This window comes from Scyliorhinus torazame, chromosome 8 (genome assembly GCF_047496885.1).
Source record: "Scyliorhinus torazame isolate Kashiwa2021f chromosome 8, sScyTor2.1, whole genome shotgun sequence".
Taxonomy (NCBI): Eukaryota; Metazoa; Chordata; class Chondrichthyes; order Carcharhiniformes; family Scyliorhinidae; genus Scyliorhinus; species Scyliorhinus torazame.
In genome coordinates, this window is record NC_092714.1 from 182,930,957 (window position 1) to 182,944,047 (window position 13,091).

The 13,091-nt window shown below is 48.4% G+C and overlaps 1 protein-coding gene across 1 annotated transcript in view; it reads right to left on the reverse strand.

The window, feature by feature from the left end:
- LOC140428295 (cadherin-22-like) overlaps nucleotides 1-13,091 on the reverse strand; it is a 1,238,550-nt gene that overhangs the window by 93,878 nt on the left and 1,131,581 nt on the right. The gene's annotated exons all lie outside the window — the stretch shown is intronic.

Below are 13,091 nucleotides of genomic sequence, written 5' to 3' on the forward strand. Positions count from 1 at the left end.
GCCCCCTATCTAATGCAATGCCGTTTTGTAGCGTTGTGTTTCTCGCCGCTGTGAGCGCCGGGAAATACGCGGCTAAACGTGCTCGCTTTATGACTTTGTTCCCATTTCATTCAATTCCGGCCAAGGGAGTGAAAGAATATGGGGGGGAGTCAGGAATATTGGGTTGAGGTTACAATCAGATCAGCTATGATGTTATAGAATGGAGGAGCAGGCTTGAGGGACCGAGTGGCCTACTTCTGCTCCTAATTTGTATGTTTGTGCAAAGAGAAGTTCCACAGAACCGATTGAAGCTTCCACCAGAAGTTTGAATGAAACATATATGGGCTGGATTCTCCGCACCCCGATGCCGAAATCGCGGCCGGCGCCGGGGTGGAGAATCCATTTCCGCACACGAAATCGGGGCTGGCGCCGGTTCCCCGATTCTTCGGGCCCCGCGCCGCGTATCACATACCTGCGGCCATTGCTGGAGACCTTCCCTTCCATTCCCCACCCCCGACTGGCCAAAGTCCCGATGGCTTGGATCTTATTTGGTCCTGCTGGTCGGGATACTAGCGTGGTTGCTGGAGACTCAGTCCGCAGCCACCATAGTTGGGGGCAGGCCGATCGGAGGGCGGGGGGGGGCCTTATACGGCACCTGGCTAATTTTGGGCGGGCGGTCGGGGTCGGGTGCGCGGCCAATCAGGGGCACTATTTGGAAGGTCCACCTCCACAGTCTGAATCCACCAGGGAGCATAGCGCGGCCGCTGGAGGGCGCCGCCATGCGCATGCGCGGTCTCTGACTCGGAGGTGTGGAGGCCTGTATCTGCAGCAAAAGCTGCGAGCTTCCCGACGGTTCACTGCTATCCCTCTGCAGGTCTATGAATATGTGGCCCTTTCACGCCTGTTTTTCTGTCGTGAAAAGTCACAGTTTTTACGACGGCTTGGGGACACGGTCCCAAAAACGGAGAATTCAGCCCATTGTCAGGTAATTGAAAAAGTTAAAAGTTAAAGAGGTCAATCCTATTTCTAAGTGATAATTATATGAGGAAAAAGTCCAGAAATGGAAATAAACACAATTATTGTTTGAGGAGAGGTAACACATACTAAAATAAAAACAGAATACATCAAGTACAATGGGTACCGACCTGGATTTTTTAGACACCCTGGTAGTTGTAAATCTTTCGATTCTATTCATGAAGCCCACAGACAGAAGAACGAGAAAGAATAAAAGTTGTGTTAGGTGAGAAAGCCCAGAATATCACAAGTTGTTCCCTGTTGAATACACTGTGAAGTCTGTCCTTTTGAAAAGCACCACCGGGCCTTTATTGAGCGTTAAAACGTTGTACGGGATGTCTCGTTTGAAATAGAGCAAACTCACAATTACCTGACTTGGAGGCAAAACTGTTGCCAACAAAACCAACCAAAATATATGAAAAATGATCAGGAGGGCCTTGTTATAACCTGCCTACTTACGATTGGCTGGGAACTAATGACTATCCCACAATCCTATGGGAGTATGAACGTCCCCAATGAGGGGGGCGGAGAAACTCCTAGAATAAATAAGCTGGCCAGTTCAGGAACTGGCAGGAAGGAGTATGTAGCAAGAGAAGTTACTGCTACTGTTATGTATATATTGTTATAGTAAATAAACGTTATTATTTTGTATCCTTAAAATTCGTGCTGGTTTCTTCGTGGCCCTTACAAAACTGGCAACGAAGGTAAAAGTGAATAGATGTCTACACTGCTGAAGCCACCTCCCTGGATTTTTGTTGGATACAGGTTGGAAGTTGTTTTCTATTATACCATGCCTCTGTACGGACGTTTGGATGTTTTTGATGCTGCGCTGGAAAGCTGGAACCAGTACACACAACGGATGCGTTACTATTTCCGGGCAAACAATATCACTGAAAACGAGCACCAGGTGGTCATATTGCTCACCGCCTGCGGGCCGCATACGTTTGGGGTGATTAGGAGCCTTACGTACCCAGCTGCGCCGGACACCAAAACGTTTGACGAACTTGTGAATACAGTGGGGCAACACTTTAACCCAACCCCGTCCACGATAGTCCAGCGTTACCGGTTTAATACCGCTGAGAGGACCCCTGGAGAATCCCTTGCCGATTTTTTATCCAGGCTACGTGGGATTGCGGAATACTGTGACTATGGTGAGACCTTGTCAGAAATGTTACGCGACCGTTTGGTTTGCGGTATTAACAATGCAGCAACCCAGAGAAAGTTGTTAGCGGAGCCAACATTGACTTTTCAACAGGCAATACAAATAGTCTTGTCCCGAGAGAGCGCAGAGCGAGGAGTACAGGAGCTACAGGGAATGGAAGTGCATGCCTTGGGGCGCAACACTTTCCGCCCAAAAATGTCCCCCCGCACTCCTGCGGTACCTTGGGCGAGGCAACGACCGGACCGACGCCAGTGGCCATCGGACATTCCTCCCCGAAGGGAGCCTTCTCCAGAGCCAATGGCTGAGGAGCCATGTCCGTGTCAGACTTGTAGGCGCCGACCCCGTCGCGGACGGCGGTCCTGGGGGCGCCAGAGGCGCCGTCGTTCCGACCGAAACTGGGACCAGCCCAGGGGCCGTAACTGGGACCAGCCCAGAGGCCGTACCTTCCATGTCGATGAACCTGCGGCGACCACTCCTGAGGACGTGGAGACGGAGGACGACTGCCTGCAGCTGCATTGTGTGGCAGCTCCCCGTGTGGCCCCCATTAAGGTGACAGTACGGGTCAATGGCCACCCGCTGGAGATGGAGTTGGATACTGGAGCAGCGGTCTCCGTGATCGCCCAGAGGACATTCGACTGCATCAAGCAGGGTATACAGACCCTTACATTAACTGACTCACAGGCCAGGTTGGCCACCTACACGGGGGAACCACTGGACATTGCAGGAACTACAATGACCCCTGTTGTCTATGGACGCCAGGAGGGGCGTTTCCCACTTATCGTAGTGCGTGGCCATGGGCCCAGCCTGTTGGGTCGGGACTGGTTGCGCCATTTGCGGTTGCAATGGCAGCACATCCTCCAAACAGTTTCTGGAGGGTTGACTGAGGTGCTAGGACGATACCCAGAGGTATTCCAGCCTGGTTTGGGGAAAATAAAAGGGGCCGTAGCCCGTATCCAAGTTGAACCAGGAGCCACGCCGCGCTATTTCCGGGCGCGCCCAGTGCCTTACGCTTTGTTCGAGAAGGTAGAAGGGGAGCTCACTCGTTTGGAGAGTTTGGGTATTATCAGGCCGTCCGTTTTGCTGACTGGGCAGCACCAATTGTACCAGTAATGAAGCCAGATGCCACAGTTCGTTTGTGTGGCGACTATAAACTTACAGTGAATACAGTTTCCCGACTCGACCGATACCCAATGCCTCGCATAGAGGATCTCTACGCGAAACTTGCAGGTGGACTCTCATTCACAAAATTAGATATGAGTCACGCCTACCTGCAGTTGGAGCTGGACCCTGCCTCCCGACCATATGTAACAATTAACACACACCGGGGCCTGTATGAATATACACGGTTGCCCTTTGGAGTACCCTCTGCCTGCGCAATTTTTCAACGTGTTATGGAGGGCATTTTGAGAGGTTTACCACGTGTGGCTGTCTACCTAGATGACGTGTTGATTACAGGGACGTCGGAGCAAGAGCATTTGGAAAATCTGGAGGCTGTCCTTAGACACCTTTCGGAGACTGGAGTCCGTTTACATCACACAAAGTGCGTATTTCAGGCAAAAGAAGTAGTCTACCTAGGTTATCGGGTGGACCGCGAGGGTCTGCACCGCGTCGCAGAGAAGGTGCGTGCAATTCAACATGCCCCCACCCCGACTGACACTTCGCATCTTCTTTCTTTTCTCGGTCTCTTAAACTATTTCGGGAAGTTCCTCCCCAATCTGGCAACTATGCTGGCCCCCTTGCACCTGCTGCTAAAGAAAAATCACACCTGGGTTTGGGGTCAGCCACAAGAAACCGCTTTCCGGCGGGTAAAGCAACAATTGTCGTCGTCTGGGCTACTAACCCACTATGATCCGGGAAAGCCTTTGCTCGTCACATGTGATGCATCCCCGTATGGTATTGGGGCTGTCCTGTCCCACAAGATGGAGAACGGGGCCGAGTGACCGATAGCTTTCGCCTGCCGCACATTGACTGCAGCGGAGAAAAAGTACGCGCAGATCGAGAAGGAGGGCCTGGCAGTGGTTTTCGCGGTGAAACGCTTCCACCAGTATGTGTACGGCCGCCATTTCACTATCGTGACTGATCATAAGCCCCTGCTGGGACTCTTCAGAGAGGATAAGCCAATACCGCCCATTGCTTCTGCACGGATCCAGCGCTGGGCTTTGTTGCTTGCTGCATATGAGTATTCTCTGGAGCACAAACCAGGTACGCAGATAGCAAATGCCGAAGCACTGAGCCGATTGCCTTTATCGACCGGCCCCATGTCGACCCCCACGACCGGTGAGGTGGTTGCAACCCTAAATTTTATGGACACCTTGCCTGTCACGGCATCACAGATCCGTGAGTGGACCCAGACGGAGCCAGTCTTGTCAAAGGTTCGGCACATAGTCCTGTATGGTGGGCAGCATAGACAGCTCCCAGGCGAGTTGCGGGCATTTTCCTCCAAGCTGTCAGAATTCAGCGTGGTAGACGGCATCCTCTTGTGGGGGACGCGTGTGATTGTCCCGGAAAAAGGCCAGGAGCTGATATTATCAGACTTGCACAATAGGCATCCGGGCGTGACCAAGATGCAAATGTTGGCCCGGGGTTATGTCTGGTGGCCAGGCCTCGACACCGACATTGAGAAGGTGGCCCAAAACTGCTCCATTTGCCAGGAGCATCAGAAGCTTCCGCCGGCCGCGCCCCTACATCACTGGGAATGGCCAGGGCGGCCTTGGGCACGCTTACATGCAGATTTCGCAGGCCCTTTTCAGGGATCCATGTTCCTTCTACTAATTGGCGCACAGTCCAAATGGCTGGAGGTGCATAAGATGCAGGGGACAACGTCCTGCGCAACAATTGAAAAGATGCGTTTATCATTTAGTACGCATGGCCTCCCCGAGGTGCTGGTCACGGATAATGGCACTCCATTCATGAGTGAGGAGTTTGCTAGGTTTACAAAGATGAACGGCATCCGCCATATCCGCACTGCCCCTTACCACCCGGCTTCAAATGGGTTGGCAGAGCGTGCAGTGCAAACATTCAAAAGAGGCCTAAAGAAGCAGTCTTCCGTATCAATGGACACGAGACTGGCTCGCTTTTTGTTTACGTACAGGACCACCCCCCCATGCTGTGACTGGGGTAGCTCCCGCAGAACTCCTAATGGGCCGAAGACTTCGCACCCACCTGAGTATGGTCTTCCCGGACATTGGCGCAAAAGTACGCCGCACACAAGAACGGCAGGGACAGAGATTGTCTCGGCATCGTCCGATTCGGCAGTTTGCGCCCGGTGACCCAGTATTCGTGCAGAATTTTGCTGGTGGTGCCCAATGGGTTCCTGGTGTAATCTTTCGCCAAACGGGCCCTATATCTTACCAAGTGCAAGCCCAGGGTCGTCTCCAGCGAAAACATGTAGACCACGTCCGGTCCAGAACATCATCCCCTCAAAAGATTCCCCGCCCCCGGAGCTCATTTCAACAGCCGCAGAGACCAGAGGCAAGGGAAGGTAGTCCTCAAAATCTTCCACTGGTGCCTCACTCGAAGCCTGCGCAGGTCGTTACGGGACCGAATGGAGACAGAGACGCTGACATGACGGAGGCAGCAGACTCTGACTCCGAGATGGAGACACAGGATGAATCAGAGGGGGAATCCTCGGATCCACAGGCAGTGGATGTACAACTGCGCCGTTCATCACGGAAGCGCCGGTCTCAGTCTCGTTACACGCCGCCTGATCCAGCGCCGCGTGCAAATGGCGTCCGGCCTGCGGCCAAACGAGTTCGACACCTTCCTTCGCCAGGGTCTTCGGTGGATTCCTTGGACCTTGGGGGGGGGAGGGATGTTATAACCTGCCTACTTACGATTGGCTGGGAACTAATGACTATCCCACAATCCTATGGGAGTATGAAATTCCCCAATGAGGGGGGCGGAGAAACTCCTAGTATAAATAAGCTGGCCAGTTCAGGAACTGGCAGGAAGGAGAAGGTAGCAAGGGAAGTTACTGTTATGTATATATTGTTATAGTAAATAAACGTTATTATTTTGTATCCTTAAAACTCGTGCTGGATTCTTCGTGGCCCTTACAAAAGGCCTTAAGCTTCTTGGAGAGTTAGGAACGACTGAGAGAAAATGAAGAGGTAGCAAAAAGAAAAAAGGACTGCATTTATAGAGAAACCTTTGTGACCTCTTCTTTGAGAGTATTTCAGATTTGAGTTGCACGCGAATCGAAGACACTAACTTGGCTGGAGGAAAATGCTTACTCTTTCAATAAGCTTCACTTTATTTTGGCAAGAAAGCAAGAAAAAATGAAAAAAGAACATCTGGCCACAAAATAAGCTCTAATTGTTTAATGAAAATTGCACATTTAATGGGAATATGTTTTGTTTCAAAAGACAAACTGGACCGCTTACATATTTATTGGCTAAACATCAGTGGACCCAGATCTGAGAAATGCAGTTTAAACGGAAGCGGTATTGATTTGAGAACTATGCAGGTTTATTTATTTTAAGATCACTAACTAGTAAATGAAAAATGTAGCAATAGATGGTGTAGACAATTAAAAGCTATAATTGCCTTGGCAGGAGTCCCCAATTGACATTAGTAAGGAAATTAAATTTGAGATTTGATTGGTCAAGACAGCTGGTATTAATGCGCAATAAAGCTTGTATCTTAAATTGGTCATTATCTAGTAATGACAACAATTAACACTATACCATGTTTATCCTCACATAGGGAACGCGGAGCTGATTGAAGCACTGGGCTGTGCCTCATGCCTTAATTTGCTTTCAGCTGACTAGTTCTGCCGATTGCAAGTCAGAATCCTCATTATAGCCATCAGAAGACCAGCAGCCTGCTCTTAGGAACCAGAGCAGGCTCACATCCATCAAACTGGCTGAGGTCCCCAGCATCAAAGATGCCAACCTCCCCGGAGGTCCCCAGCATCAAAAATGCCAGCCTCCCGGAGGTCCCCAGCATCAAAAATGCCAACCACCCCGGAGGTCCTCAGCATCAAAAATGATAGCCTCCCTGGAGGTCCCCAGCATCAAAGATATCAGCCTCCCGGAGATCCCCAGTATCAAAGATGCCAACCTCCCCAGAGGTCCCCAGCATCAAAGATGTCAGCCTCCAAGGCGGTCCCCAGCATCATAGATGCCAACCTCCTCGGAAGTCCCCAGCAACAAAGATGTCAGCATCCTGGAGGTCCCCAGCATCAAAGATGCCAACCTCCCCAGAGGTCCCCAGCATCAAAGATGCCAACCTCCCCGGAAGTCCCCAGAATCAAAGATGTCAGCCTCCCGGAGGTCCCCAGCATCACAGACATCAGTCTTCAGCCAATACGATTTGCGCCATGAGATATCAAGAAAGGGCTGAAGGTATGAGACACTGCAAAGGTTATGGGCCCTGACAATATTCCGGAAATAGTCCTGAAGACTTGCGTTCCAGAACTTGCCGCATCCCTAGCCAACCTGTTCCAGTACAGCTACAACACTGGCATCTATTCGGAAATGCAGAAAATTGCCCAGATGTGTTCTGTACACAAGAAACAGGACAAATCCAACCCAGTCAATTCCCGCCCTATCAGTCTACTCTCCATCATCAGCAAAGTGATGGAAGGAGTCATCAACAGTGCTATCACTCTGCACTTACTCAGCAATAATCTGCTCATGGACGCTCAGTTTGGGTTCCAACAGGGTCACTCAGCTCCTGACCTCATTCCAGCATTGGTTCAAACATGGACAAAGGCGCTGAATGCCAGAAGTGACTGCCCCTAATATCAAGGCAGCATTTGACCAAGTACGGCATCAAGGAGCCCAAGCAAAACTGAAATCAATGGGAATCAGGGGGAAAACTCTCCGCTGGTTGGATTCATACCTGGCACAAAAGAAGATAGTTGTGGTGGTTGGAGGTCAATCATCCCAGCTCCAGGACATCAATGCAGGAGTTCCTCAGGGTAATATCCCAGGCCCAACCTTCTTCAGTTGCTTCATTAATGACCTTGCTTCCATCATAAGGTCAGAGGTGGGGATGTTCGCAGATCACCACACGATGTTAAAAACCATTTACGACTCCTCAAAAACTGAAGCAGTTCATGTCCAAATGCAGCAAGACTTGGACAATATCCAAGCTTGGGCTGACAAGTGGCAAGTAACATTCGGGACACACAAGTGCCAGGCAATAACCATCTCCAAGAAGAGATCATCTAACCATGCCCCTTGACATTCTATAGTAAAATCTTCACTGAGTCCCCCACTATCAACATCTTGGAGCTTCCCATTGACCAGAAACTGAACTGGACCAGCCATATAAATACTGTGGCGATCAGAGCAGGTCCGAGGCTAGGAATCCCACATCGAGTAACTTATCGCTGATTCCCCCATAAATGGTGTCCACCATCTACAAGGCACAAGTCAGGAGTGTAATGGAATAGTCTCCACTTGCCTGGAGACATCAACCTGGATCTGAGCCATCTCTCCAACAGCGATCTGTACTGGCAGGGAATTCTGGATTCCCCCACCCTCAGAGCCACTGGGTGTCCAGATTTCTACTGGTATCCGTGAAGGTTAATTGTGTCATCGAAGGACGCTAATTACAGTGGGCTCTGGCCCACTGAAGAAGCTCGACACCATCCAGGACAAAGCAACTCGCTTGATTGCTACCCCTTTCCTCAAACATTTGATTCCTTCGCCACTGACGCATAGCGGCAGCCATGTGTACCACTACAAGATGCGCTGCAGGAATTCACAAAGGTTCCTTTAACAGCATCTTCCAAACCCACAACTACTACCATCTAGAAGGACAAGGGCAGCAGATACCTGGGAACACAATCACCTGGAGGCTCCCCTCCAAGTCGCTCACCATCCCGACTTGGAAATATATCGCCGTTCCTTCACTGTTCCCAGCTCAAAATCCTGGGATGGGATTCTCCGTTGGCCGATGCTGGAATTGGGAAATGCAATTGGGCGGAGAATCGTGCATGTGGCGAAAATGCGCCCGACAGCAGTGTCAATGCATTCTAATCCACAGTACAGAAAACGCCGTTGGCAGATCATTAACGAGCCTGACCCGGGAGCTCCCGCGAAGCTCCGCCTCTGCCAGATGGAATTAATAATGATGAGTTTCACTTGTGGTTTTAAAAATTGGGAAACAGGCTCTGTAGCTGCTGAGGAGGTATGAAAAGTGTCCAACATCGCTATAGTGTGCTGACAGTTGTACCACCATTGCCGCGGCCTGCAAGCAGCCATGCAGTAGCACACGCCGCTGACTGCCCACTGTGTACTTAGTGCCACGAGTCATATGGTGTCCCCCCACGCCAACCCAATATGGTATCCTCCAGCCACAGCTGACTCATCAATGGGATGGGCGTGATCCAGTGCAACCAGTGCTATCTTGTTGCCTGCAATGAGTGTGTGTGGGGAGTGGAGTGCTAATGTGGCGGCTGCAGCCTGTCAGCCTCTCGAATGTCAATCCCGACCCCGGCAAATCGGACACAGTTTTCCGTTGGAATCGCTCGTGTTCTACGTTGACATTCTGTTGTTGACATCAGGACCACGAAAACAATGTTGCGGAAAATCCAATCCTTCATCAACAGAATATACTGGCCAAAGACCATCAATAATATTAGGCTATGGGAGGAGACAAAATAAGACTCAATGGTCCTCCAAATCAAATGGCGAAAGTGGAATTGCATAGGCTGTACAATCATAGAATAATAGAATTTACAGTGCAGTAGGAGGCCATTCGGCCCATTGAGTCTGCACCGGCTCTTGGAACGAGCACCCTACTGAAGCCCACACCTCCACCCTATCCCATAACCCAGCAACCCCACCTGACCTAAGGGCAATTTAGCATGACCAATCCACGTAACCTTCACATCTTTGGACTGTGGGAGGAAACCGGAGCACCGGGAGGAAACCCACACAGACACGGGGAGAACGTGCAGACTCTGCACAGACAGTGACCCAAGCAGGAATCAAACCTGGGACACTGGAGCTGTGAATCAACTGTGCTACCGTGCCATACTGAGGAAACAACGGAACAGCATTATACAACACACTCTTACATGGAACCCACAAGGAAAGAGAAAGCACGTAAGCCAAAAAATACATGGAGGCAGGATACAGAAATGGAGCTGAGAGCCGAGGGCTATACAAGGTAAAATTGGAGAGTTTGGTCCAAAACAGGATAAGATGGAGAGAATTTGTCAGTGGCCTATGCTCCGTCAAGGAGTGAAAAGGCTAAGAGAATCCAGCACAATGCTGTTCAGTATGTTGACCCAATGGCCACATGCAGCTAATTAGAAAATCCAGATGTGGGCAATTACATTTCTGAATGATAAATCACAAATGATCAACAGGCACTGTTGTTGGGCATATAATCGCAATACTTATTTGCACAGTTTAGCAATGTGAGCTTGAACCTTTATGTGTGTTTGTGACTAAAATGGTAATAGGAAAAGCAGTATTTAAATGTCTTTTTTTGATCACTGTGTGTTATGTAAAGATACATATCCCTGTATTGTACGTGAGATAACCTTCCACTTCATTGATTTCTTGTGGCTAAAACGGTGTTGCCACAGCAACGTCTGTGGCTCATCAGAGATTTCAATGGGACAGCATTACTCTGGCAATTTGATAAGAACAATTCCATTTGTAAATCCTGATTGAAAGAAGTTAGTGATATATTGGACAAGCGGCAAAATTAAGCAAATGTGGAAACAGTTGATTTCTGGAGAGACTATTTCAGTGGTCATTTGAAATTCAGTAAGGAAATGTTAGACATGTAAATTGGTACTATTTTGAATCAGTCTGTCATTTCAATATCAATAATGCATGTCTGAGTTTAGAAGCTATCCTACCAGTAGCATCAGTTTCATAAACCCTCAGATAAAGTGGCATGCTAATTTTACTGTTCCTATACCTAAAATACTTGTACTTGCTTAGGCAAATAAATATCTATGAAAATATAGTCACTAATGAATCCAATAAGAAATTCAGAAGGAACCTCTATATTTAGAGAGTGTTGACACTGTAGAACTCGCTATCATGTGAAGTAGTTGAGGTAAGTAGCATGAATGCCTCTAAGCAGTAGCCAGGTGAGCAGCTGAGGGTAGAAAATAATAGAGGAATGTATTCACGGGTTAGAAGAAGAGGTGTGACAAGAGAATTATGTGGAGACCATATATTAGTGTAGACCAGCTGGGGCTGTCATCAACATGCCTGGAGATAGTAGACAGTATTTAAAGGGGCCTTCATTGGTATTTGATTAAGTAATTAAGAAGGCTAATCGAGTTTTGTCTTTCATTGCTAGAGGGATGAAGTTCAAGACTAGGGAGGTTATGCTGCAATTGTATAAGGTGTTGGTGAGGCCACATCTGGAGTATTGTGTTCAGTTTTGGTCTCCTTACCTGAGAAAGGACATATTGGCACTGGAGGGAGTGCAGAGGAGATTCACTAGGTTGATTCCAGAGTTGAGGGGATTAGATTATGACGAGAGGTTGAGTAGACTGGGACTGTACTCATTGGAGTTTAGAAGGATGCGGGGGGATCTTATTGAAACATATAAAATGATGAAGGGAATAGATAGGATAGATGCGGGCAGGTTGTTTCCACTGGTCGGGGAAAGCAGAACTAGGGGGCAAAGCCTCAAAATAAGGAGAAGTAGATTTAGGACCGAGTTTAGGAGGAACTTCTTCACCCAAAGGGTTGTGAATCTCTGGAATTCCTTGCCCAGTGAAGCAGTTGAGGCTCCTTCTTTAAAGGTTTTTAAGAAAAGGATAGATGCCTTTCTAAAGAATAAAGGGATTCGGGGATATGGTGTAAGAGCCGGAAAGTGGAGCTGAGTCCACAAAGATCAGCCATGATCCCATTAAATGGTGGAGCAGGCTCAAGGGGCCAGATGGCCTACTCCTGTTCCTAGTTCTTATGTTCTTATGTAAACAAAAAAGAGTGGCTCAGGAAATATTGGTCCTTTAGAGGATGAGAAGGGAGATTTAACAATGGCCTACACCTGTTCCTAGTTCTTATGTTATGTTATGTATGTGGCTCCGGGTAATGAATTTAGATTGGGACTTGAGAATAATAAATTGGGAATAGTTTATGGTGGAGAAAAAATTATAGACGATTGGGAAGGTCCCTGAGGTAGACATGTGTTAATGTATAGTCAAGGAAGTCGATGGGGGAAGACAGGCAAATCCACGGAAGGCTATCAACCCTGAAAAGCCAGAGCAGAAGAGGCAGTTACCATCTAGCAGTAAGATAAAGGGAAATTACTGCGGATGCTGGGATCTGAAACAAAAACAGAAAATACTAGACAAGCTAAGCAGGTCTGATAGCATGTGTAGAGAGGAAAGAGAGAACAGAGAAGGGGGAAAAAAGCATCTAGCGGTCTCAGAAAGCAGACAGGCCAATTTACAGCCACCAAACCTGAAGACCTAGTTTACAGCAAACAAGCTTCTAGGCCTTAGAGACAATGCAGTGCTGTAAACCTTCAGAACAGTGGTTTTGAAATATCTTCACTGGATCAGGAAAAAGACGGTTCTGAGATTTGAGTATCATCCCTGTATTGCGTGGTAACTTTAGCTGGTTATTCAATTTGGATGCTGTTTGGGGAGGAGGGAAGTCTAACTGCATTCAGGAACCATAGACATGTATAGTAACAAGGGGTACGTTCCACAGAAACTGTCTGTTTAAAAATTCATACATCTTAAATGACGCGAGACTAGAGCGGTCCTGTTTGTGTGTATTTGTCATTTCTGTACTTTAATAGTTAGTCTTTAATAATTGTTAGCAGATGACGGGCTACTTATTCTCACAGAGGTCTCATTTGTCTCCTCACACCAAAACAAAATAAAACTATACAACACCCACGAACCATGTTCTAAGTTGAAATACCCTTGCAGATACCATCAGCATGTTTCATGACAGGACAAATGACCTGTTTCAGTGCTGTAAATTTGGTAATTCTA